Source organism: Papio anubis, chromosome 2 (genome assembly GCF_008728515.1).
Source record: "Papio anubis isolate 15944 chromosome 2, Panubis1.0, whole genome shotgun sequence".
Taxonomy (NCBI): domain Eukaryota; kingdom Metazoa; phylum Chordata; class Mammalia; order Primates; family Cercopithecidae; genus Papio; species Papio anubis.
In genome coordinates, this window is record NC_044977.1 from 80,342,936 (window position 1) to 80,360,829 (window position 17,894).

Here is a 17,894-nt window from a genome sequence, read left to right on the forward strand (position 1 = left end):
GGCCCAGAATCTCCACAGAAGAAAACCTATGGTGCTACTGGTGAAAATCAAGCAGATTGATATATGATTGTTTTAGTCAAATGCTACACTTAATTTTTAAAACACTTTGGAACTCAGCTTGTCGTTCCCAACAGCATTTATTCAAAGCGAGACTTTGAATTATTGTGAGGAAAAACTAGGTTGGTTTGAATAAGTGTAACTCACATATCATAAATATTAAAGAAGTTAATTTATTTCTAAGTACTCCCATTCAAAGATATAAGTGTAAAACCACTACAAACATGAATCGGCAAGAGCCAGGTGATCCTCACCTAAAGCCCTGTCTACATGAGAACCTTCAGATGCCCATTTCCACCGTGTGGAGTGTAGAGTCTGTCATGGATCAGGCTGTTATAAAATATAAGGTGATTTCAGTTTACCTGTTTATTCTAGCCAAAGAGGGGAAAGTATGTCCCCCACATGGTAGAGCAGATTAGATAGCACTAGTGCCCTGGAGTGATTGGTTAAAAGGACTTTGAGGCTGTTTGTGGATGCAAGGAAAAGTGCTGTGATTGATTAGCAATGCCTGCCAAGGGCATCAGATAGGAGGGAGGTATCATATTTGCTGTCTATTTGACATTCCTGTTCTAACTCTTTGAGAATGCGTTTTAAAACACATTGTTTATATAGATTGTTTATCATGTGGCTCTGTCAAATAAACCACATGATTATCTCTACCTCGTTTCCAGGGACCAGTTAAAATCTATGCAACTTTTTGTGTGTGTGTCTATAGGGCTTCTTTGCAGTACTGACATTAAAATGGCAACTCAAATCCTGAAAATAAAGAACAATAGGTCAGCAGTTAATAATGAAACTTATAATTAATGTTTCTGGGATGCATTGGATTTCGTGAAGTGGCTGGTTATTCTGCCTTTAGGATAACCCTTACTATCTTTTGCTTCCTATGTTTTCCAAGAGCTGTAGTGGATGTGCGCAGAGTGGAAATAATCTAGTCACCAGTACCTAAGTGCTGATTTGTGGACTAGTTGCTGCAGATCTCAATTCTCAGGAGGTCCTGTCCCTGGAGATTCTGATCGAGTAGATTGCACAGCCCTCAGGAATCAGTCATTATATAAGGAAATCCCCAGGAGGCTCTGATGCATGACTACCTTTGGGAATAGGCTCTCTGGGTTTTCCAAAGCCATATTCTATAAAACTATAATTTGAACTCATTTTCATTGGATGTGGAATGCAGTTTGGGGATTGATAAAGGCTTAGTTCACATTGGAAGAAAATCAGAATTATAGAGTAATTATAAAGAGATGTAATTAAAATACAAATACCAATCTCAGTCATGTAAACTAAGGTTAACAAAATGTTGCCAAATGCAGACTGTTTTAATGAATAAATTAGCACATGAATTATATACTAGTAAGTACTGCTAAGGTAGCATTAAAAGTGCTTGAAAACACTGTTTTCTTAGGCTGAACAGTCACCTTGAAATCTTGTCGATGTTCCAAATGTGCTTGAAACAGAAGCTGCATGGTTACATTTCAGCCCAGTTCAAGACACAATGTACAGCACTGTGGTTGGTGTATGGCCTCGCTCTCCTCTCTTATTCTTTTGCCCTTGTCTGCATGCTCTGATGGCCCCACAGATAAGAAAACACATGTTTCTACTTCTACATTTTGGAGGATCATCTCAGGAGAAGTAATTACTCTAAGAGTTCTTTCTTTTCTTTTTTTTTTTTAATCAGTGGTATAAGTCATATGTAGTATAGACAGTATCCACTAAGGGAGATTGTGGTAAAAGACCGTGTAGAGATTGAAGTCTAGAAACAGGCAGAAGTAAGTTCAAATCCCAGTGGCATCTCCTAACCATATGATATCGAAGCCTGAAAGACTTATTTCAGGGGTTGGTACTTACCAAGAATTTGTTAATAGATAGCAGTTTCTGTTCTTATTGTTATTATTACTATTTTTTTAAGTAGCAATGGTTAGTAGAGAACCAGATTCAAATCCAGGTCATTGGATGTTCCCATCTACCATTCTTTCCAACAGTGAAATTCCCAATTTTCCCTTTGTCTTTAACCATTCATTCTCAGTTTTGTCTTCCTCTTTGTATGAAAATGCTTCTCCAGGCTGAGTATCTAATAACACAGTGTTCAGAAAGAGGCATGAAAAGCATGCAGCACCGCACAGGCATTATTGGTATAGAACTTAATGTATATTAGACCAAGTGATCTTAATCAGAAGCGATGGAATGATGAGGGATGGCATTCTTTATATTGATGGGAGCACTCGCTCTAGATTATGCATCTGTTCAGGACATTCAACAAACAGACTGCCTTGGAGGGTGAGAGGCAGGAAACAGGAACAGCAGGAGGCTGAGCTCCATAAAATGTAATTGTATTTCTACTGCTGCAGACCTAGAAAATTATGCCTAAAGAAGCCCCAGAGTATAAATTGGCTAGGAACATTGTGTTCTTTCTGGGCACTGTTTTAAGATGGTTAGTTACAAATAAGAAGGTTCATAAGAAGGGCGGTTGTGTCTGAAAACAGATTTGGGGAGTAGTTGATGGTGGGAATGTTTTGCCTTGAAAAGGAAGACTTGTAGAGGGAAGATAGTAACAGAGTCACTGTTTCCAAATTATCTGAAGGGCTGGCAGTTGGAAAGGTATTAAATACATTCTATGTGACTCCAGAGGGTATATCTGTGATTATCGGACTACAAGGTGGCAGATATCATTAGCTCTACATAATAACAGGTCAAAGTGAAAAAACCTTCTGAACACTTACAAGGAGGTGAGCTTCCCATCCCTGGATTCACTCAAGCACAGAGCAGATGGCCACAATTCTTCAAGAAGATATCTACATTTGGTCGGTGGATGGGCCACTTGAATTTGCGATTCCTTTCTTTACACATTTGAACCATTTGATCATTACCGCCATTTTCAGGTTTTACAAGTTCTGTAACAAATAGTGGGGTTTTTTGTTGTTGTTGTTGTTATTAGTATTACAATGTTTGAGTGACTGTCTAGTGAAACATATTATTTTCTTTGTTAAGTTCATGGAAATAAAAGGTAAAACCTTTTTTTAAAAAAACGTATAGGAAACCACACTTTACTGATTTTTTTCTCATTCCCAGCCCACTTCCTGCTTTTCCTGCAGCTCAGCATTGCATATTGATGGTCCTTGGGCTTTGCTTGCCTCCTCATATGTGTTTTATTTTTGCCTGCAAAGTATTTGTGGTGGTTTGCTTTATTGTGGCTGTAAAGTATTTGTTAATGAATCTAAATGCTGTTAGGCATATTGCTCATTCTCTAGGCCTATGCAGTTGCCATGTCTGCCTCCTACCTAGGCTTTCTTCACTGGCTGATGGTGCATGCATAGCTCCTGAAGGCATTGGAGTTTAAGATCTTTGCCTATTTCATGGGCTGCTCCTCTTCTCTCTGCCACTCAAAGATTACTATTCCCCAGGATCTTCTGTCTGGTATACTGGGCATGCTGTTTATCTGAAACATCTGTTTAACCTCCCTGACTACTCATTTACAGTGCTCTGGCCCCAGGTGAGTTTATTTTGTTGTTTTTTGTTGTTGCTGTTGTTGTTTTTAACTTCAAGTTCTGGGATACATGTGCAGAACATGCAGGTTTGTTACATAGGTATACATGTGCCATGGTGGTTTGCTGCACCTATCAACCCGTCATCTAGGTTTTAAGCCCTTCATGCATTAGGTATTTGTCCTAATACTTTCCCTCCCCATCGCCCCCCACCCCCAACAGACCCCAGTGCGTGTTCTTCCCCTCTGTGTGTCCATGTGTTCTCATTGTTCACCTCCCACTTATGAGTGAGAACATGCAATCTTTGGTTTCCTGTTCCTGTGTTAGTTTGCTGAGAATGATGGTTTCCAGCTTCATCCATGTCCCTGCAAAAGATATGATCTCATTCTTTTTTATGGCTCCATAGTATTCCATGGTATATATGTACCACTTTTTCTTTATCCAGTCTATCATTGATGGGCATTTGGGTTGGTTCCAAGTCTTTGCTGTTGTAAATAGTGCTGCAATAAACATAAAAATGCCTGTGTATAGTAGAATGATTTATAATCCTTTGGGTATATACCCAGTAATGGGATTGCTGGGTCAGATGGTATTTCTGGTTCTAGATCCTTGAGGAATCGCCACACAGTCTTCCACAATAGTTGAACTAATTTATACTCCCACCAACAATGTAAAAGCATTCCTATTTCTTCACGGACTCACCAGCATCTGTTGTTTTAATAATCGCCATTCTGACTGGTGTGAGATGCTATCTCATTGTGGTTTTGATTTGCATTTGTCTAATGATCAGTGATGATGAGCTTTTTTCTTGTGTTTCTGGGCTGCATAAATATCTTCTTTTGAGAAGTGTCTGTTCATATTCTTTGCCCACTTTTTGATTTTTTGTTTGTTTGTTTGTTTCTTGTAAATTTATTTAAGTTCCTTGTAGATTTTGGATATTAGACCTTTGTCAGGTGGGTAGATTGCAAAATTTTTCTCCCATTCTGTAAGTTGCCTGTTCATTCTGATGCTAGTTTCTTTTGCTGCACAGAAGCTCTTTAGTTAGATCCTATTTGTCAGCTTTGGCTTTTGTTGCAATTTTTTTTTTTTTTTTTTGGTGTTTTCATCTTGAAGTCTTTGCCCATGCCTATGTCCTAAATGGTATTGCCTAGATTTTCTAACAAGTTCTGAAATTGAGACAATAATTAATAGCCTCCCAACCAAAAAAAGCCCATGACCAGATGAATTCACAGCCGAATTCTACCTAAGGTACAGAGAGGAGCTGGTACCATTCCTTCTGAAAGCATTCCAAACAATCCCAAAAGAGGGACTCCTCCCTAATTCATTTTATGAGGCCAGTATCATCCTGATACTAAAACCTGGCAGAGACAAAATAAAAACAGAAAATTTCAGACCAATATCCCTGATGAACATTGGTGTGAAAATTCTTAATAAAATACTGGCAAACCAAATCCAGCAGTACATGAAAAAGCTTGTCCACCATGATCAGGTCAGCTTCATCTCTGGGATGCAAGGCTAGTTCAACATACACGAATCAATAAATGTAATCCATCACATAAACAGAACCAATGACAAAAACCACATGATAATCTCAATAGATGCAGCAAAGGCCTTTGAGAAAATTCAACATCCCTTCATGTTAAAAACTCTCAATAAACTAGGTATTGATTGAACATAGCTCAAAATAATAAGAGCTACTTTTGACAAACCCATAGCCAATATCATATGAAATGGGCAAAAGCTGGAAGCATTCCCTTTGGAAACCAGCACAGCACAACACAACACAAGAATGTCCTCTCTCACCATTCCTATTCAACATAGTATTGGAAGTTCTGGCCAGGGCAATCAGGCAAGAGAAAGAAATAAAGGGTGTTCAAATAGGAAGAGAGGAAGTCAAATTGTCTGTGTTTGCAGATGACATGATTATATATTTAGAAAACCCCATCGTGTCAGCCCAAAACCTCCTTAAGCTGATAAGCATCTTCAGCAAAGTCTCAGGATACAAAATCAATGTGCAAAAATTACAAACATTCCTATACACCAATAATAGAGAACCAAATTATGAGCAAACTCCCATTCACAATTGCTACGAAGAGAATAAAATACCTAGGATCACTACTTACAAGGGATGTGAAGGACCTCTTCAAGGAGAACTACAAACCACTGCTCAAGGAAATAAGAGAATACAAACAAATGGAAAAACATTCCATGCTCACAGATAGGAAGAATCAATATCGTGAAAATTGCCATATTGCCCAAAGTAATTTATAGATTCAATGCTATTCCCATCAAGCTACTGTTGACTTTCTTTGCAGAATTAGAAAAAACTACTTTAAATTTAATATAGAACCAAAAAAGAGCTCATATAGCCAAGACAATCCTAATCAAAAAGGACAAAGCTGGAGGCATCACGCTATCTGACTTCCAACTATATGACAAGACTACAGTAACTAAAACAGCACGGTACTGGTACCAAAACAGATATACAGACCAATGGAACAGAACAGAGACTTCAGAAATGACATCACACATCTACAACCATCTGATCTTCGACAGACAGACGAAAACAAAGAATGGGGAAAGGATTACCTACTTAATAAATGGTGTTGGGAAAACTGGCTAGTCATATGCAGAAAACAGAAACTGGACCCCTTCCTTACATATTATACAAAAATTAACTCAAGATGGATTAAAGACTTAAATGTAAAACCCAAAATCCAGGTTAGTTCTTTAACTTCAATGGTAGGTCCTGCCCCATCTCCCCAGCTCCTGTAAGTCTCATTCTCTCCCACTGACTTCTTTTGTCAAACATATCATTCTTGTTCCCACCTCAGTGCCTTTGCACATGTTGTTCTCTTCACCTGTAACGTCTACCATCTTCTCTTCCCCTTCATGTGGCTTCATGTCATCATTCAAATCTCATCTCTGAGTCACCTCCTTGAAGGATACTTTTCACTGTTTTCTGATTTCATCTATAATAGTTAATCCTCTCTCCCCTCTAGAGTAACTCTATCATATTACCATGTCTGTTTCATTCTTAACACCTCCCACACTTGACATAATTTATTACTTTATTATTCAATACCTGGATCCCCCAATTATGTGTTATAGTCTTAAGAGCAAGGATCTAATCTGGCCTAGGTTGGACCTTCATTGAATATTTGAAAACAAATGAACACATTTTAAAGAAAACCAAGGTGTTGATCTAGAAGAACTTGAAATTCTCTACTCATTCTAACATAATTTAAAAGGAGACTATATATTGCTTTTCAGAGGGCCAATTCACTAACTCATAGCCACACTGAGTGAGAGTTCGACATGGTGCTATCAGCCATCTGAGGTGAATTTAATGGGGCATTAATGGAACAGAATCCTTTGGTCAGCAATCAGTGTGCAGAAGGCTACAAATTGTGGTACTCTGGAATGGTTAGGGGAAGCAATTATAAACCTTGTCTGATTGCTAAGCAAGTCTGGTAGGCACATGTCAAAGTTGATAACTAACTTGCCCCCTCCCACCAAACCCAGATTTATGTGGCCATAACAAATACAGATGTAGGATTTGCTGAAAGCAGGCTCGAGAGCTACTCTTTCTTTCCAACCTTGATTATCGTCTCTAAGTTTGTTTTCACCTTCTCATCCTCCAGCAGTATGTCCTAGACATTTCAGAATAGGTGCCTCTGTTCTGTCTCAAAACTGAGCTCAAACTCTCCCCCTTCCAAAGCAGAATGTCTGCTGAAGCTCTTTCCTTGTGGTTGTCTATGTAGATCTTGTTTATCTGTAGTGCCCAAACTCTTTCTATATCTATGTTCTTTAAATTTTCATGAATTATGCCAAGCCTTCCCTGAACTCAGTGGGCCCTTCGTTATCTTGACAAGTTGATGAAGATTATGGTAATGACCCAAATGGGTCCTTGAATAAAAGAGTGTGTATAGATAATGTGGGGGAGGAAACACCCATGGCCTAATGTCATATCATCTCATTAACTCAGTAAGACTTACCCTAGCTGTATCGCAAATAAGCAACTCTCATAACTGTATTGGACAATTCATCAAATGTTTATGGGTGACATTGAATGACTGTGACTGTGCACTGTATATAAAACCCATTACTGATGAAGGAAGTGACTATTATTAAAGCAAATGGGAATAGCAATCAGCAATTGGACAAATTCAACCATGAATTTCATAGACAAAGCAAACGTGGGTTCAAGCATGTCATGGGAAACAATTGCTTGGCTTAACACAATTCATGAGCAAAATCAATTTGCTAAAATGCAGGCCATTTGGCCCTGAGGGCTGGAGAGAACCATTATATTGCTGATGATATTTATTGTTGAACTTGGATCTCTTTCACACACCATTTGACAATGGGCTCAGAGTCCATGGGTCCCTAGTTGACTTTTCAAAAAGGAAGGAATGTTTCAGTGAGACAGTTAATTAGCTTTTTGTCTTCTGGGTTTACTGATGTCCTCCCACTGAGTAGTAAGTTTCTGGGTATTTGAGAATTTTGGAATGAAAACTTTGGTATCTCTCATTCAGAATAAGATAACAACTTGATATGCTCTTCTAAATTAATGGAGACTTTTTATTCAAAGAACCAGATGTGATGAAACTAACAAATAAGCATATAGTAATGCTAATTTAATGGCCTATGACCTCAAATACTCCCTCTGTATCTATGAATGCTCTTTGGCTACCTATTTTAATAATGAGAGAGCTGGGTAAGCATCTGGTTTACCCTATCCTATGTCAGATTATTACTGAGTTAAATCTCTATGTTCCTCAAAAGAGAGAAACAAAATTAGCAGAAAAGCATTTTTCTGGTTAAAAGTTATTTGTGCCCATTTTTCTCACAGAAGCAAATATTCAGATAATATATGTATTAGCGTTCTCTAGCAGGACAAAACGAATAGGATAGATGCATATATGAAGGAGAGTTTATTAAGGAGAATTAACTTACACGATCACAAGGTGAAGCCCCGCAATAGGCCGTCTGCAAGCTGAAGAGCAAGGAAGCCAGTCCGAGTCCCAAAACCTCAAAAGTAGGGAAGCTGACAGTGCAGCCTTCACTCTGTTGCTGAAGGCCCGAGAGCCCCTGGCAAACCACTGGTATAAGTCCAAGAGACCATAAGCCAAAGAACTTGGAGTCCAATGTTCGAGGGCAGGAAGCATCCAGCACAGGAGAAAGATGAAGGCTGGAAAACTCAGCAAGTCAGCTCTTTCCACCTTCTTGTGCCTGCTTTATTCTAGCCGTTCTGACAGCTGATTAGATGGTACCCACCCAGATTGAGGGTGGTTCTGCATCTCCAGTCCACTCAAATGTTAATATCCTTTGGCAATTCCCTCATAGACACACCCAATAACAATACTTTGCATCCTTCAGTCCAGTCAAGTTGACACTCAATATTAACTGTCACAATATATGATTCAGGTTAGTCATTTTATTAACTCTGTTTTTTTCCCCCTAAGAGACAGGGTCTCGCTCTGTTGCCAGGCTGGGGAGCAGTGGCCCAGTCATAGCTCACTACAGCCTCAAACCCCTGGTCTCAAGTGATCCTCCTGCCTCAGCCTCCTGAGTGGCTAGGACTACAGGCACATACCACCACACCTGACTAATGTTTTTTTTTTTTTTTTTTGTAGAGACAGGTCTCACAATGTTGTCCAGGCTGGCCTCAAACTCCTAGCCTCAAGCAATCCTCCTGGCTTGACCTCCCAAAGTACTGGGATTACAGGCATGGGCCACTGTGCCTGGCCCAGGCTAGTCATGTTTGATAGAGTTGAGCAAGTGAGGAATGTTGAGAAGCATGGAGGGCTATAATGGTAGTGATGGTGAGCTGGGGCCTCCAAGGAAGATCATGAAGTCATTGGACACTAAAGAGGAAAAATAATGAAAGAAGGCTGAAGAGTGGTTGATGAGGAGGATACAGGTATCTAGAGGTTGAGCTTCAAGGCAAAGGATTCTATGGTTTTGTCCTAGAGTTTGCCTTGAGGTCAGCCACCCTAGATTAGTTTTCCAGAATTGCTCTCCTATGTTGTTTGAATATGTTCAGTTGCATGTTAGTGAGAAATAAGAAAATTTTAATTATGTGTCACTCTATCCATAGCATAGTAAATCCACTCTATCAAACCACTCCATGTGGTCCTCCCTCATTAGTTCCTGAATCAAGCCTTCTTGTGCAGAGTCCTATCTGCCCTCCTCAGTGAATTCTCGCTCCAAACAGATACATTCCATCAGAAAGCTCTAAGATGCTTGCCTGTGAAGGAGGAAAACACCTGCTCTGAGGTGTCCTTGTTGCTGTAGTCCATCTGTCGTCCTACCTACTTCTCATAGTTCTACTCTCAGTCTCACAGTGGCTGCTGCAGTGAAACCTAAGTTTAACTACAGTGCTTGAAAAATGGGCCGTTTGGGTGTTTAAAAAAATCTTAGGTTTACATTCAAGGTTCTCAACATAGCTATTAATAAAATCACTTAAAATTGTCCAAAAAGTTTTGATAAGTTTGGAGTTAACCTGCTAAAGCATACTACCAAGATCTCAGTAGTTTTTCCAAATCTATTTTACTTAGAGAAATGAGAGTATATGGATTAGGGACAGAAAAAAAAGACTATTGGAAAAATAAATTATGAGTAGAAATGGATAAATTAGGCAAAGAGAAAACAGATATGAATTAAGCATTGGCATGATTCCCTCAATAAAAATTACAATGGCCCCAAAGTGAAAAGCCCCCCAAACATTTGACTTTATCTCTCTTTTAATGAAGAAAATCAAAATAAGCAAGAATTAGGGGGAAACAGAAGATAAAAATTAATACAATTTTAAAGTCCCAAAGCATTTGTAAATGTTTTTACTTTTACATTATCACCTGTCATTCTTTAGACAAAAGAATGATACATGTAATTCAAAGAACCTTTATAAATAAAAAACATAACTTCTTAGCTTGGAGCAAGGTTCATTCATGTGCCATGTGCCATGTGCCAGCAGGAAGAAACCCTAAGGCCTCCAAGTTGCCTGCTTTTGGAGACGTAGAGTCCTGGAAACATAGCCTGATGTTTAGAATCCCAGCTTAAGTGTTCAAAATGTGGTTATATTTTTGTCACTGCGAGGTGAGGTCTACATTCAGTTTGGTAGCCACTAGCTACATGTGACCAGTCTGAAATGAGATGTGTTGTAGATGTAAAATACAGTTTGGATTTCAAAGACTTCTACCAAAAAAAAAGGAAATATCTCATTAATAATGTTTTATAATAGTTACATGTTGATATGATAATATTTTGGTAATGTTGAGTTAAAAATTGTATCACTAAAATTAATTTCACCTGTTTCTTTGCACTTGTTTTTGTGTTGCTACCAAACACTTTTAATAACATATGTATCTTGCATTAGATTTCTGGATGGTGTTGCTCTAGAATGCTTTCAAACTGCTTCAGCTTACTGGCAAGCAGCTGTTTGTGGAGATTGTTATGACCTTCCCCAGATTTAGAAGAGGAATTTGAATGATGCCAGATTTTCTTTCTAATCAAGGAAATCAAGAAAGACCTGGTATACCTGTATAGCTCTAAATTCTACACCTTGAGTCAACATAGTGATTTATTGCACACTCTTTAATGTTGAATTTGCTATTTAAATCTCAGTGTCTCATGTTTTCCATATTTAAAATGGGGGGGAAATATCCAGTTGTACTGGGCTTCTAGTGTAAGGTTGGTGGTCATAAACAACTCTAGTTCTCAGTCTTTGCTCCTAGGGAGAGCACTAATGAAAAATAATAATATAATAAAATTATTATTGTCATTGAGAATACACTCAGAATAATAATAAATCTATTTTAAATAAATGTAATATTTGAGAATAATAATCAAATTATTGTCAATGAGAATACACATTGGGCTGGACTGTCTACTAGGTGCCAAGCATACATTATTTTATTTTCACTAACCTGGCAGGGTCAATATCACTCATACCATTGAATTGAAACTAAATTTGCGGAGAGTAAATGTCTATGTCAAAACCTCATAACCAGCTCATGGTAAAGCTTGTTTATATCAAAGTCTGTTTGACTACAAAGCCTTCCCTATTTCTATCATCCTTTGCTTTAGCCTAAGGAAAATATTATCCTTCAATTTTATGGAAAACCCACGTAATAGTGAGAAAACTGATTTTCTTAGACACTGGAACTTCCAGTACTAAATCTCAAATGGTTTTCATATCCCTGTTCAACCTTAGAAGCATTTACACACACACACACACACGACACACACACGACACACACACTGGATTTCCAATAAATATATAGGTCCTAGACACACCACCAGTAATTAAGGCTTACAGTGAGAGAAATGGCATTTTACAAAGTCATGCATTTTCTCTGTTTTTAGGATATGGCCCACTGGTCCCCATCTAGGTACTTTATTATAACTCCTTTTTATATTTTTTTGTTAAACACAAGGAAGTCATCAACATGCTCTAGCCAAGCTTCTACAATTCCCAAGGTCATCCTTTTGGAGCTGGTTTTGTGTGCTGAACCTCTTAAATACTTTTGCTAGCCCTATAGTGTATTCATGTCATAACACACTAAAATATTTAAGAGAAAACTGCTTTTTTTCTGAAAAAGAAACAGTCTTGCTTATAACTCTTAATGGACCATAAATATCTTGTAGGCCAGTTGTACCAGTACCTGCTGGAAATCCTTCTTACATGAGTGGTAACTAAGGAACTCATAGAATATTCCCTTTGCACTGAAATGTAGCCTTGCTCCAACATATTTTTCCCTCTAAAAAATTGTTCCTTCTAGTAAGCTCTTCAGAGTTATTGAAAGGACATTGCACAGTTAGGTCAAATCTATATATGAAATTTCATTGGCTTCTCTGGTAATCTTGGCCCTATCAGTTGATATGAAGACTGAGGCTGAATTTCCTTTTAGTGACCTGAAATAAGCAACTGCACTTGTTTTCCTAAATCATTTTCCATCCACATGTGGTGTCTACCATTTACCTTCTTTACCTGGGGCATTGGGCTAGTTTCATCTATTGGTGATCTGGGATAAGGCTCAGTTAGACTCCTTGAAAGAGGTTGGAAACAAAATTTTCATTAGCTGGAGACACCCTCAAATGTGGAGGGAGACTGTGATATGCCTACGACATTAGCATACTGATTAGTTAATATATACAATGAAGTGCTCGTTTGGGCATTAAGGTACATTTATCTCCATCATGTATCGAAACAAAGGCATAGGCAGACTTGAAAAGTTTTCTGAGGATACAGAGAGAGTAAGAAACAGACCTGAGATTCATACTGAGGTTGTCTGGCTCCAGAGTCTGGGTTCTCCTTCACTCTGCTGCCTTTATGAACTACCAGAGGCATCTTACTCATCTTAGTCCTCTCTGCCTCCCAGCACCCAACAAATACCACTACAACATAGAGTAGGTTGTCAAGAAATGACTGATGAGCTGAACCTGGCACTTTCCCAGCCCTCTGTGTTCAGAGCCTGGTTCTTCAGATCCTCAGGTCCATGACTTTCCTTTATCAGCTGCAAGTCCCCCTACTTCTTGGGCACTGCCTGCCTCCTGTCAAAACCTCCCTCTGAGAAAGAACTTGTACCTCAATTATTACAATAGTAGTTCAAATTGTTGGCCTTCCTGCAATGTCAATGAATTTTTTCAAACCAACAAAGCCTGCTGAGAAAAGAATGGGATTTTAAAGCCGAAATAGGAGGTCTTAGTCTAGAGGCACAGTGGAACTTTATGGGTAACTCCAGAATTAAATCGCCAAGGCCAGCTCTGTCCCCTGTACCCATTTCTGGAACATCCCTGAAAATTAACTTGATAAATTGCTCCCCTAAAAGGTCTACCAGTACTCTCCAAGATAGACAATCCGAAATAGGCTGGTCAACACACACTTTTATGTATGCAATTGTATCTACACCCAACCCAGAGAATAACAGGCATTTCTGTGTCATCCCCTCTAAGTTCAAAATGCTCTTACCTGCATTATGGTTCCAGATTACATCAGAATGTGTCTGAGTGTGTGTCTATAAAACTTGGACAACTGATCTAATTAATTTGAAAAATCTAAACCTGGAAAACAATTTAAATGCCAAATAATAGAGGAGTATATTTTAATACTATATATTCATCTATGTAGCCATCAAATGAGTTTTTATGAGTAATTTTAATGATATAACACTGTGCACAAACAATCAGGCCAAGAATAATGAAGCAGATTAGTCCTACCATAATTTGTCTTTAGTAAAAATGGGAAACTGGAGAGAGAAAAATTATATTTCCAGAACTGTAGTACACCTGTTGTTTGATTCAAGTCTTGCCTAATGTTTTTCCATTTTTATTATTTTCTACAGTTTGGAATGAATTCTAATTTTTCGGGGCTACAAGTCTGCAAAACAATGTTTTCAATTATTTTTCCTTCTTTTTTCCCCATTTTTCCTAATTTGGACTCACCAAAATGTAAGCTGTGCTTTCGTAAAGCCAAGCGAACTGAAGCTAGACAACGGGAACTTCAGAAAAAAATAACAGCAGCCATTTACATACATAAGCCCCTTTCATACCTGCCTACTGATGTATGGACTTCAGAGTAATGTAGCCTATATCGATTTTACAGGCTTGTTCTTTTGTTTGTTGTTATTGTTTTTTCCTTTCTCCCCCTATTTTCTCTTCATAGAACATGAGATGATAACCTGCTAAAAATGAACTTTCCTAATAACTCAGGACCTACCCATCTAGGAATATACCATCCTAGCCATGAGAGATGGGATAAAACCTGAGACCAGAGACTCATTTTCTTCTAAAATGCTTCCTCCAAAAGATTTTTTAAAACAAAAGGGGGGAAGTGTGAAAGGAAAATAAATATTGGGGCCCCCAAATCACTAAGCTAAAGAGAAAAGTCAAGTCGGGAGCTGCTTAGGGTCAACCTGCCTCCCATTCTACTCAAAGTCACCCCTCTGCTCACTGAGATAAACACATATCTGATTGCCTCCTTTGGAGAGGCTAGTCAGAAACTCAAAACAATGCAGCCATGTGTCTCCTGTCTACCTATGCCCTGGAAGCTCTCTCTCCACTTAGAGTCTTCTTGCCTTTGCTTTGAGTGGTCCCATCTTTCCAGAATGAACCATTGTTCGTCTTACATATGTTGATTGATGCCTCATATCTCCCTAAAATGTATAAAACCAAACTCTGCTCTGATCACCTTGGGCACATGTCATCAGAACCTCCTAAGGCTGTGTCACAGGTGCATGTCCTCAACCTTGGCAGAATAAGCTTTCTAAATTTACTGGGAAAAAAATATATTGGGATATAATATTGAATGGAAAGAGTGGCATATAAACGGAGAATGGAATGGAAGCACATGTACCTTGAAATTAAGAGAGATGTGGCTTCAAATAGAATGTTACATTCCTGTTCCTTTCTTCATATTCTCTTGCATTTCCCAAACATAATATAATGAGCATGCAATAATTGTGTAATGTAAAGGAAACATCAGGGGTCACCTTTTAAGAGCAGACATCCTGTGTTCTTTTTCATTCATTGGCAGAAGCCAGTATTTACTGGCAGTTGTTTGGTGAACCTAGTGAAAAAAATTGACTTTAGTTTTGATCAAAACCTCATGGGAAATACATGTGTGTGAGCTAGCTAAGTAACTGAAACACCCAGAGAAGTGACTTTTTTGGTATTTTCTACTCTTTGACTTGTTAGAAAAAAATAAAAATGCTCCTCAGGACACAGGCGGGCAGATCACTTGAGGTCAGGAACTCAAGACCAGCCTGGCCAATGTGGTGAAACCCTGTCTCTACTAAAAATACAAAAATTAGCCGGATGTGGTGGTGCGTGCCTGTAGTCTCAGCTACTTGGGAGGCTGAGGCAGGAGAATCGCTTGAACCCAAGAGGAGGAGGTTGCAGTGAGCTGAGATCATGCCACTGCATTCCAGCCTGGGTGACAGAGTGGGACTCCATCTAAAAAAACTAATTAAAAAGTAGGGCTGGGCGCAGTGGCTCATGCATGTAATCCCAGCACTTTGGGAGGCCGAGGTGGGCAGATCATGAGATCAGGAGTTCCAGACCAGCCAGGCCAGCATGGTGAAGCCTTGTCTCTACTAAAAATACAAAAAATTAGCTGGGTCTGGTGGTGCACGCCTATAGTCCCAGCTACTCAGGAGGCTGAGGCAGGAGAATCGCTTGAACCTGGCAGGTGGCGTTTGCACTGAGCTGAGATCGCACCACTGCACTCCAGCCTGGGCGACACAGCAAGACTCTCTCTCAAAAAAATAAAAATAAATATAAATAAATAAAAATAAAATAGCCAGTTGTGCTGATGTGATACTCTACAGTCTTATATTCCCATGCTTTTTGTCTTGTCTCCAGTTTCTTCTCAATCACCAAGTCAACTCTTGATGTGTCTGAGGTTCATTTGAGTGCCATATATAACAATTATTCATTTCACAGTCACCAGTTTGACTATTAAAAATGGCAGGGATTCTGTGGTCCTTGGCTGTTGTTTCCTTGGCCTCTGGTGTCCAAGTAATCCACTTTGCCTGGTCCTTGTGTGCATCTTTGGTCCATTCTGATACCCATAAAGAATGCAGTCATCCTTTGCAGGATGGTGACCTTTGGCCTCCTACATCCCTGGAGGTGTCCATGGTTCTGACATAGTCTCTTGTCACAAGCACATGAAGGACACTTACTGTTTGGCCTTTGCCCACCTTTAAAAGTTTTCTACAAAGGGGCAAGAAAAAAAAAAAAAAAAAAAAAGAAAAAAAAAAAGAAAAGAAAAGAAAAGCTTGTCTATCCCTACATAATTTCCTAAGACCTGCAGGAAATTAGGTGCCTATAGCAGACATTAATGTTGCTGCTATAGTCCTTCATTATTCTCTTTGCAAAGCAGAATGCACATTCAGTCTACTCTTAGAGTCTCAAATTCAAAGGGATGGCTTGCAGTGAGTCGCCTGTGGAAGACCAAAAAATAGCCTCCCAAATGGTGCCTATGTACCAATCTTTCAGAACCTGTAAATATGTTAGATGGTAAAAGAGAATTAAGGTAGAAGATTGAATTAGAGGCTAGTCAGCCAACTTTAAGATAGGGAGATGACCTTGGATTATCCAAGTGGACTCAATATAATCACAAAGGTGAAAGAGGGAGGCAAAATAATTAGTGTCAGAGTGATGCAATATGAGAAAGATTCAACTTGCCATCACTGGCCTTAAAGATGAAATTGAGCCATAAGCCAGGGTATTCAGGCAGCCTCTAGAAGCTGGAAAAGGCAAAAGAACAGAGTTTCCCCTAGAGCCTCCAAAAAGGAATGCAGACTGGCCAACACTTGAATTTTAGTCCATTAGACCCATTTTGGACATCTGACCTCCAGTGCTGTAAGATAATACACTTGTGTTGTTTTAAGCCAATGAGTTTGTGGAAATTTGTTATAGCAGCAAATAGAAAACTAATATATTACCCAACCTCAGGATTCAGCCAGGGGGTTGGGGGAAAGGCAAGGGTAGAACACACCCTGCCCCAGTGCACACATGCACACACATGCATGCATTTTTCCACTCGTGTACACATGCACTCTTTCTTGCTTTATCTATCTTAACTCTGTCCATTATCCAGCTTGAAACTCTATTTTAAAGTCTAGGGGTGGGCAGTTAGAACTCTTCTGTGTCCTTATCCCTGCATGAGTCATTTTTCTCTTACACTGGGGCAGTGCCTTTTGAATTAGAAGCTAAGCTGGTGAGTGAAGGAGACTACTGCTAAACGATAGATGCACTTCCCTTTAGCCAAGAGACGGTCAGGAAGGAAATGGCACACCAGTGATTACTTTGAAATATTAGCCTGCCACACATGGGTAAGAAATTAGTGACAGGAACTATGCTACAAAGTTGAAACCACTAAGTAACATGGGATGGTGGTCTCTGATAAAGGGCCATGGAAGTGTGGGGAAGGAAGTGACCACCTGATATGGGGCCATCAGAAAGGCTTCCTATCGAGGCTCAACTCCTGTCCCTATGGCTAATGAGACTATGGGCAATTCCCTCTGCCTGAGGCTCAGTTTCCCTTCAAACTGAGAGGTATTCATCTTGGTCACCTGTGAGCCTGCTTTTAGCTCTGATACTTTGTGATTCTATGACACTAAATAGTTCAACTGAGAAAGAATCACTTGCCCTGAGAACTCCTTTCCTTTGATTTCCACGTGGAGGTTACATTAGCATAGCAGAAAGGATATTGACACTGCCGCTGACTTTTCAAATTCACTGAGAATAGGAGATAAAATGAAAACACACCAGATGGAATGTGAGCTCCCTACTATTTCAAAACTTAGACATTTCCACTAAATGTTGGCACAAACTTAAATATCATCT

The 17,894-nt window shown here is 39.2% G+C and overlaps 1 protein-coding gene across 21 annotated transcripts in view; it reads left to right on the top strand.

Annotated features, from left to right (window-relative positions):
* FHIT (fragile histidine triad diadenosine triphosphatase) overlaps nucleotides 1–17,894 on the top strand; it is a 1,487,995-nt gene that overhangs the window by 1,313,862 nt on the left and 156,239 nt on the right. The window lies entirely within an intron of this gene.